Source organism: Cryptomeria japonica, chromosome 4 (genome assembly GCF_030272615.1).
Source record: "Cryptomeria japonica chromosome 4, Sugi_1.0, whole genome shotgun sequence".
Taxonomy (NCBI): domain Eukaryota; kingdom Viridiplantae; phylum Streptophyta; class Pinopsida; order Cupressales; family Cupressaceae; genus Cryptomeria; species Cryptomeria japonica.
This window is the reverse complement of record NC_081408.1, coordinates 700,723,325-700,732,932: the sequence shown is the minus strand read 5'-3', so window position 1 is coordinate 700,732,932 and position 9,608 is coordinate 700,723,325.

Genomic DNA, 9,608 nt, shown 5'->3' with positions numbered 1-9,608 from the left:
AAGATTGCTTCAGATTGATACAGGTACCAGTCAAATAGGGATGACATACAATGTTGACAGAGATGCCATGGATTCCTTGATAGATGCTATGTATTGGAGGAACAGGGGTGAAAAGACATCTCGACAAGTAGAAAAGGTACAACAAAAGATGGATAAGTTGATTCTGGAGATCATTGAACATAGGTTCAGAAGTATGATGCAAGTTGTAGAAATCTATTGGAAAACATACACTGGAAAAGTCAGAGCTTTGAAAGAGCATGAAAGGCTCAGGTCTCAGTTGGAAGAAATGTTGAATGACAACAGTTTGATTAATCCAGGTGAGAAAATTTACGTCGAGTCTTACTTGAAGTCCCATGATAAATTGGCAAATCAATTAAGGAAAGAGCTTCAGAGGCTAGACAATGGGAATACCCCTAGGGTGCCCTCTTTTTACAGTAATGGTGAGTTAGTATTGTTTGAACAGTGGAAACAAGAGTTCATTGATGAGAATAATCGAGCAGTAGTAGAGTTGGACCGGGACAAAGAATCATCACTTTGTGTTAACCATATTCTATCCAATCATTTCAAGACAGAAAACGACATGAGGACACTAAACAATGACGTTCTAATGTATAAAGATGATAAGTACATTCAACACATAGGAATGTTGAACTTGTTTATCTTCCAGTTTGTTAACAAAAGTGCTAATTAATAGTTATGTGCTGAAAATCCACAATGCTTGGTGACAATGTGTTACTGCGTCATTTATCCTTCATGACAAGAGTAAATCACCCTATAAAATTTCACTCAGAGTCCTTGTCTCTCTTGCAATGCCTCAGTTCAAGTCCTTAGTCTTTTCAAAAATTGTCTTTAAATAAAAAATGTCGAGTTTTGGTAATTGGTTGAACTATGTGAACACATGGAACCATTTTGAACCGGGTTCATTAGGTTCATTTAGATTTTGTGGGTTCTTAGGTGTCTTGGGGGTTTTTCATACTAACATTCTTTTAAGTGTTTTGCAATGGCTCCTTATTGGTCTCGTTCGATGATGTGTTATGTCATCTCTCTTCAGGCATCGAACTATTTGAACCTAGTTCAAGAGGTTGAGACATGTTCAATATGTTCAGCATAGTTCAAATAGTCAGTGAAACATGACATAGTTAATCCTTTCAGAAAAGATTTCTCTTGGGTGCGATGTATGCCTTGAACTACTTGAACCCTAATGAAGTCTATTCAGAATGTTCATGTGTATTCAAATTTGGTGGGTCTCATGAGTTAAAATATTTGATGGTGCATTTATTGCCAAGTATGAGGAAGGCAAACCATATCTTGGGTGACGTCAATTGTTGGAGTTTTGAAGCAAGTAATCATTACGGGAACTGGTGATTACTTTAAAAACGTCGCCATGCATTCAATGGATGCGTGTGATGTCCAATCCACAAACTCAATACACTTAAACTAACGATTGGAATTATTGCACTTAATAGGTCTGTATTATTGCTCTCGCTATAAGGTATGAGAGGATTTATTCTCTAAAAATTTGTTCCTCATCGTTGCGGTGTTATTTTTCTTCGATAGAAGGTTTGTTTGTTGGTAGTCATCTCGTTGCTCTCAATTGTGAAGGTGAGTCCATTTCTTGTCCTCTCCAATATTTTTACCTACATTTCTTCTCTCATAGTAAGGTTTGCTGAAAGAAAATAAGGCTTGTCATTTATGAGTTATGAAGTCCACGTTGCACCTGTTCAGGAATGTTTTTAGTCTTGCATGTACAGAGCCCATAGTCAGTGATACCGACCTTAAAGGGGAAAATCTTGAAGTTTTAAAAGAAAGGGTGTTCAATGGAATTGATGGTTCTTTTGGGGTCAAAGTTTTGAGTAGTGGTCTCATAGAGGTGGCAGCTTTTCCCCCAGCATTCCTTGCTCGAAATTGGTTAGGGAATATATTGCTAGGTATGACCCAGCCTCCGAAACCATCAAGGGAGACAATGGAAAAACTCTCCATGCCATTAACCGAGAAGTAATTTCCTCTAGTTTCAAGTTACTTGATTACCAGTTCTCAACCTTTTCTCCCACCCAGTCAATCACCAAGTTCAATGCAGACAGAACCGGACACTGAAATAACATAGCAAAATATTGGTTGAAGGTTCCTCAAAGGGGTGGTTCCAGATTACCCAAGAATCCCAATAAGAATCATATGCTGCCTCACATTCACGATGTCATGTTACGGTTGCACCAAGTTAGAGGCTCTGCAGAAGCCTACAGTTTCGACGAATGGATTTATTGCTATGTGCAGCTAGTATTAGAAGGGAAGCAATACCTTGATTGGGTAGAGCTGATTGCTGATTCAATAAGGGAGCAGCTGAGTATGGCCAAGCACTTTAAGGAAAATTTCTTCATGTCTTCGTATCTTATATATATTGTTTGGCATGTGTTAAGGAGATAGTTGGAATACCCAGACAACCCATTGAGGAGGAGGTCCCTGTATATGATTTTTACCCTATGTTGCAAAAGGATAATGCCTTGCAAGACTTTAGGAGGGTACATAATGCCTTTCTAGGGGATTTGTGCTACGAGTTGAAGAATATGAAAACCAAAAGAATTTATGAGGATGCATAGGCATTGGTGAAAAGGTTTGGCAACTTCTTTACCCAATTTCCTCGCTTCTATTATATAAGGATAGGCGGTTTTGAGGAAGAGCCCTTCAAGCTTCCTCATTTCTATTCAGATTGTTTTGTTTTAGCAAAAATATGTAGGCAACTGACTATTGTGATTAAAAAGGCTCAACCTAGAGACAAATGGGAGGGTCATTTTCCCATTCAGTTAGGTATGCTAACCTGCAGTTCAATGTCGGATGCTTTGAGTATTGGAGCGGACCTGAAGAACTCCAATTTTCCACTGTACCATGAAAGGAAATGTTTTGATAATAAGGGTTTCTGCCGAAGTCTTGGTCTAATGCCGTATCTCCCAATTCCACAATTAGAGGATTTTTGGGAGGATTGCAATGATGAACTCGAGATGTTCAAAAGGGGAAACATGAGGATGGTATTGGAGAAAGTCATTTCATTGCAGGTAAAGCTTGATATAGACAAACTTGAAGAAGATTATCTAGAATTGTTTGAACCTAGATACTTAGATCAAGCTGAAACCGAAGTGTCCTGTATCAATTGGGATGAGGAAGAAGAGGACGATATACAACTGAGAACAAAAAGGGTTTTGGAGAGAAGCGCATAATGGATTGAAAGGAAGAAAGCAGTAAAATTAGGTGCCACGTCTAGCTCTGTGAGAAATAGTGAGATTACTCTGCATTCACCAAAGCATTTTTCTAATAATGCTTCTATGCCTGCTCATGCAGGTAAGGATAAAAAGCCACCTCAGGTTAGGCACAAGTCTAATCCAGCTTTGGATTTCTCCACTCCTCGACATACCTGGTCACGAATTGCTACTTAAAGAAGGATGGATCAAGCTAAGGACACAGAGGTGAAGGATAAGATTCTTGAGGCTCAGATATTTGAGGTTGAAGATCTAGATAGTGACATTGTTAATTCCTTGGATTCCCATGCGGTTACCGTAGCTATAACACCGCCCTCCAAAATGACCACAGGAACAACTAGTTCCTGCGCAACCCCTAAGTGGCTGACTACTTTGGTGAACAAAAAATGGAGCTCCATTCCTGTGACTATTCCAATTCAAGATATAGTTGTTATGTACACAAAGAAAGGCCCCAATCCAAAAAGGTTCAAAACAACTGCTCGACTGGATAGTGATGAAGGGACCGGATAGTGATGAAGGGACCGGAAAGTGGGTTGCCGAGATTGCCTCATACAAGCCCAAGGAAGAAGACAAGGAAGTTAGCGCAGGAGATTTTGAGGTCACTAAGGTGGAGCTAGAAAACATGAGTAGAGATTCAGATAACCATTTCTTCTAGGTATCTGTAAAGAAAATGCTCACCAGGTTAGAGAAAGATGGGCGAGAAAAGAGAGAGCTTAAGCAGCATATAAGCATCCTTGCTCAATTCATTGACAACATCGGTTTCTTCAGAGCACTTCCTCTATCACATGCCATAGAGAGATTTGATCCTACTTCACCAGAGAATAAGAGGCTAATGTGTCAGGTTCAGTGAGCTAAAAGTATTGCAGAGGCTGTTGAAAGATGGATTGAAGGAGTAATTAAAGATGGAGAAAAGTATATCACAAACTCCCGAAAATTATGTGATGAGATGCAGAGCCTCATTGCAGAGATTCAAAACCTGATTTTGCCATGGGAGAAAGAGAGGAACGCAAATGGGAGAACGTCTTGCCTATGTTCACTAAAATAGAAGAATACAGAGTTACCTAGTTTTTGACAGGACATTCAAACAAGCTGGTAACAGATGAATATCAACTCTTCATGTTGAAGGAAACCATAATGTGGCGAGTGCTCACTTTCAAATCTATGATCTCCGATGCTAACACCTCTTTGTATGAACTCCAAGACCTCCAATGCAGTTTAGTAAATGACAACAAAGTGGTTAATCTTAACCACGATTGGCAGTTGGGGATTTGCAAACTGAACATGCAGGATGTGATTAAAGTTTTCAGGATATATATGGAGAAAATCAAAGCCAAGGGCAATTTGACTCCTGAGGATATAACACGGGTTGCTCGGATCGAGTCCATGACATTTATCGGTAACGATTAGTTACCAAAACATGCTGAAAAGATGGTAAAGCATAGATGGAACAAGGAAGCTGTGAATGCAAAGCTCAATGCGATGAAGATCCTGAACCAATCAATAATCCAAGAACTTGCAACTACCCATGATGCCCAGGAAAGCAGAGAAGAAGATGATAATGGGAAAGCAGCATAGCGCGTTGATCAAGGCCCTGTTTTTATGTGTTTTTCATCTTTATGCAAAAGACTTCGGGACATCTATCCCAATTATACTGTGTTAGTTTCATAACTGATTTAGAGGAGGTTGAGTTTTCAGGGAGAGCTCCTCTTTTCTAAGACTATAAATTAGATCAAGATGGATGGAATAGGGGTGAGATTTTAGTTAGAATTTTGGTTAGGTTTTGCTTCATTTTCTTGGTGTTTGAAAAAGTTCTATTTGGTTGAAGGAAAACATCAGACTTTAAAGATCTAGAATTGAAAAAGGGTTTTATACGTATATTGATTGTGTCTTTGTTACATAGGATATATATATATATATATATATATATATATATATATATATATATATATATATATATATATATATATATATATATATATATATATATATATATATATATATATATATATATATATATATATATATATATATATATATATATATATATATATATATATATATATATATATATATATATATATATATATATAAAGGATCATACTTTTTGGGAGAAAGAAAACCTATGAGTTTTTTTTTTGAATTTGCACCGTGGCATATCTTTGTATATGTTGATCAAATCAGATGATAGTGATCACCTTTTCAATATAGAATGTTATTTCTTTTCTTAGATTCCTTCTTGTGAGTTTTAAAAGGATGCGTGTTTGAAAAGATATTTTGCCTCTCTTATTTATTTTTATGAACCGTAAAACTGGTGTTCTGAACTTTATTTCAGTCACTTCTATTTCTCATGTTGAAGTATTTAGAAAGCTTATTTTTCTCTAAAATATGTGTAAATCATTAGCCTCTCATCAAAAGAATGAAGTAGGTAGCCTTACGTGCTTTCAGGTTAAAAACATACCAGTCAAAAATTAATTAGATTATTTTCCAAATAACTAATAGAGGGAGTTGTACCTATGAAAAAATTCAGAGGGAAGTAGTATATTACACTTACCCAACTGTTCAGTTGAACTTTTGTCTTTAAAGAAGGCGACAAAGTTTGAAATTAATCATTTATCATAAAGGCAAAATCCATTCACTAACACAATGTATACCCTCATATAAATGAGTGAACTTTTGTAACAATAAGGATCATTACAGAAGAAGTAGAATATAGCCTTAGGCTTACTATTGTACCATTTTGCGAACATACATAATATAATTAGTCGTCTTTCCTTTGTGTATATGTTGTGGATTACTGCATCTTTCTGTAGGCAATTGCTTGTGATATTATCTAAAGGAGATAAGGTTACTTGTGTTCTTCCAGTAAAACTTTGTGTTTCATATTTTGGATTTGAATAAAAGCTTTACTTGCGAATATAGTTTTGTATATAGTGTGCCTGCATATTATCTCAACCATGGTGCGCCTGCATATGTATATAGTTTTTTTATAGGTCGAAAGCCTAAGGTTCAATGTCAAACTTGGTTGCTTTGATACCACATGTAATATTCCACATCTGGCATACACTTGAGCCAACTAACTCACTGGTTTACGAACCAACTATCTAGCGAACTACTTAATGTCTACTAAGAATAATGGTCATGAATGACCATCATAAGATAATTAACATACACTTGAGTCAGTTGATTCATTGGTTACAGAACTTCTAGGTTTAGTTGATCCAATTTGTTACATAACAGTCTCATGTCTACTGACATTAATGGTTTACAAGGACCTTCATAGGATTGTGACATAACCTAACAAGCCAACTGCTACAAATCCCCTATCTCTAATAAGCTTCAATTGTCATCATGGAATTAAACCTAATACAATATTGGTTCCCTTATTTAGCTAAATTAACACATCATATTATGACTCAACAAAAAATACAGTTCTAATATATTTTTTTGTCTTTCTATATTCCCAAAAGTATGCATCTAATTGATGATAAGAATCCTTCTTCAGGTCTTGCAACCATGGAGACTAGTTATAATCTGATTATAACCGATGTGCATTGATTCCAAGATGAACCATATTCGGTTGAACTATGAGTTAAGAGTGGAAAACAAATAAACATACAATAGCTACAAATTATAGCAAGGTATTGTGACTATAAGATAGAAACCATCCTAGGAGCCTCCAATATATAAAAAGCTGAGAAAGTAGCAAGCTTACTATACAAAGACAGTGATCACTATAAAGTTGCAATCAAATTCAAAGCATTGATTTGTGGGAACAAAGGGTTTCATATGGGGATAGAGTAGTCTCATGAAATATCATGATAGTCATAATCATAATCTAAACCGTAGTCAAATCTTCAAGATAGATTGGTGATAGTGTAGTCGTTCTGTTGAGCATCAAATCTGAATGAAGTAAAATATTTTGATTTGAGAAATTAAATCATAGAAGCCATCTCTCTTTGGAAGAAATCATTATTTTCATTGATACCATAATAACCCATAAGTTATTGAACAAGTCTAAAAGCATTCTATCAAAGTATCTAAGATTCAAACAGTATCGATGAGACCCAGCGATGTCTCATCAATATAAAAGGGGCATCAAAGAAAGAAAACTTCGATCAACTTCAGAAAGGACTCATCGAAGATAGTAAATCCATCGATAAAAAATTTCAAGGAAAGTGGAGATGGTTCTCATCGACAAGAGAAGGTCTTTGAGGATATAACACTATCGGTGCAAAAAAACTCACCGAAAGAGATGGTCCCACCAACAAAAGGTATCAAAGAAAGCATAGGTGGCCCCCACCGATGAGAAAAGGCTTTCAAAGAAACAATATCATTGATGCAAGATAAAGAAGATTCACCTAAAGAAGCATTCTCATTGAAAAAGTGATATCGATAAAACATAAGAAAACTACATCGATGAATGATATCGATAAGGATATGAGTTTCGATGGGAGGACAAAGGAAGTCACCGAAGTCCAAAGTCTCTTCGACATGAAACCCGGCGGAAAACAAAAAGATTTCGATGAGAATATGAGTTTTGAGGAGACTAAAAGGAATGTCTCTGATACACATGGTTTCATTGATACAATTGTTTATGGTGAAAATGGAAACAACAACAATGTTGAAAGACTAAATGAATTCAACCACAAAACCCTAGCTTAACAACAACAAAGATCCACCATAACATATGAAGATTACCTAAGACAATGCAAATCAAATGAAATCACAAAGATTATACCATCACATGTCCAATAGGGTTTGGATCTCCATTCTTCCTATCTCCATTGATCTTGCTTGATATATTTGCTCTTAGATTTTATATGTGCACAAGAGCTCAACAAAGAATGGAAATGTGGTTGCAAGTAGGCTTGCATATGCAAGTTCGAAAGCGTAGTTGGGGCTAAATGCATAGTGGGTTAGTCAGGATTTAATAATGAAGGAAGTATCTCCTTATATAGAAGACACTATATGAAATGGAGGGATAAGATTGAGAGGTGTAAAAGAGGTCGGCTATGATTAGAGGGTAGGTAGAGAAAATAAGAAAATAATAAGAGGGTAGGTAGTGTAGGAATTAAGAGATGAATGACATGTGTCATGGGTGGAAAAAGCTAATGAATTAATTAAATAAATAAAAATTCATTTAATTAATAGAGGAATAGGGATCAATTAAATAAATAAGATATTTATTTAATTTAGGAAAAGGGTAATTTAAATAAATAAATGTTTTTATTTAAATGAGAAATAAGGCTAGAAGAGGATAAATGAATTAATTAAATAAATAAAGATTGATTTAATTAATAGAAGAATTAGGCTAAAGATAATTAAATAAACAAAAATATTTATTTAATTAGACATGACAATTTTAGGTGTCTACATTTTGCCCCTCTTTGAGACAATGCGGCTTGTCCCGTTGTTTCAAAGAAGATAAGATGAACTGATACAAAGTTGCCCCAAGATGGGAATGATATGCCCCCTTGAGAGATTGGATGAAAATGTCTGGAAAGATCGCAGACAATCTCTCGATAAGAAATAAAGGCTAGAATGGACTGACTGGATAGGATAGAGTGACAGAGTCATGGGATAATGAAGACTGACTCGAGGAATGAGGGCTAGGGTAGTCTATAAGATAGACCATGAGGGGAAAACATCCTCATTGTCATCCACACATCCAAGAGATCAGAGTGCAGAATGAGAATAGAGCAGCAACAGTCAGCAGTGATGTCATTGATGCATAGATTCGATCGCATTCGTCGATATCAGAGGCTAGCAGATGCAGGAGAGAGGGTGAGTACCGCAAAACCTCCTTGTACTTTGTTGTAATAAATGTTGTCATAAATGCATGTTAGGTAGCACAATAAATGCATGTTTAGGAAATGTCAAAAATGTCCAAAAACATGTAGGCGTGTTTGCGTAGGTGCCAGGCACGTCTATGTTAGCTAGGCACGTCTGTGAAATGTGCCAAGTGCGTCTATGCTGGGAAAAGCATCTGTGTCAAATGAGAGCACGTCTGTGTTATTCCAGTGCATCTGTGAAATGTGGGCACGTGTATGCAGGACAGGCGCGTTTGTGCAGAGGATAGTCACGTCTATGTATTTCAGGCGCGTCTGTGCAGAGTAGGCACGTTTATGCAGTCTATAAGCGCATTTATGTCATGAAGGCACGTTTGTGTCTTCAAGGTTGAATTGATAGTTCTATGATGAACATACGTTGTCGATTGGATAAGCTGCTGAGAGGATACACTCAAGCGGGTCCTCTAGGTAAGACTAGGATAGCAAAATAGGGCTAAGATTTGATAATTCTGTGATAGAACATACATTGCCAATTAGGAAACTACTCAAGAGGATACACTCAAGTAGAGGC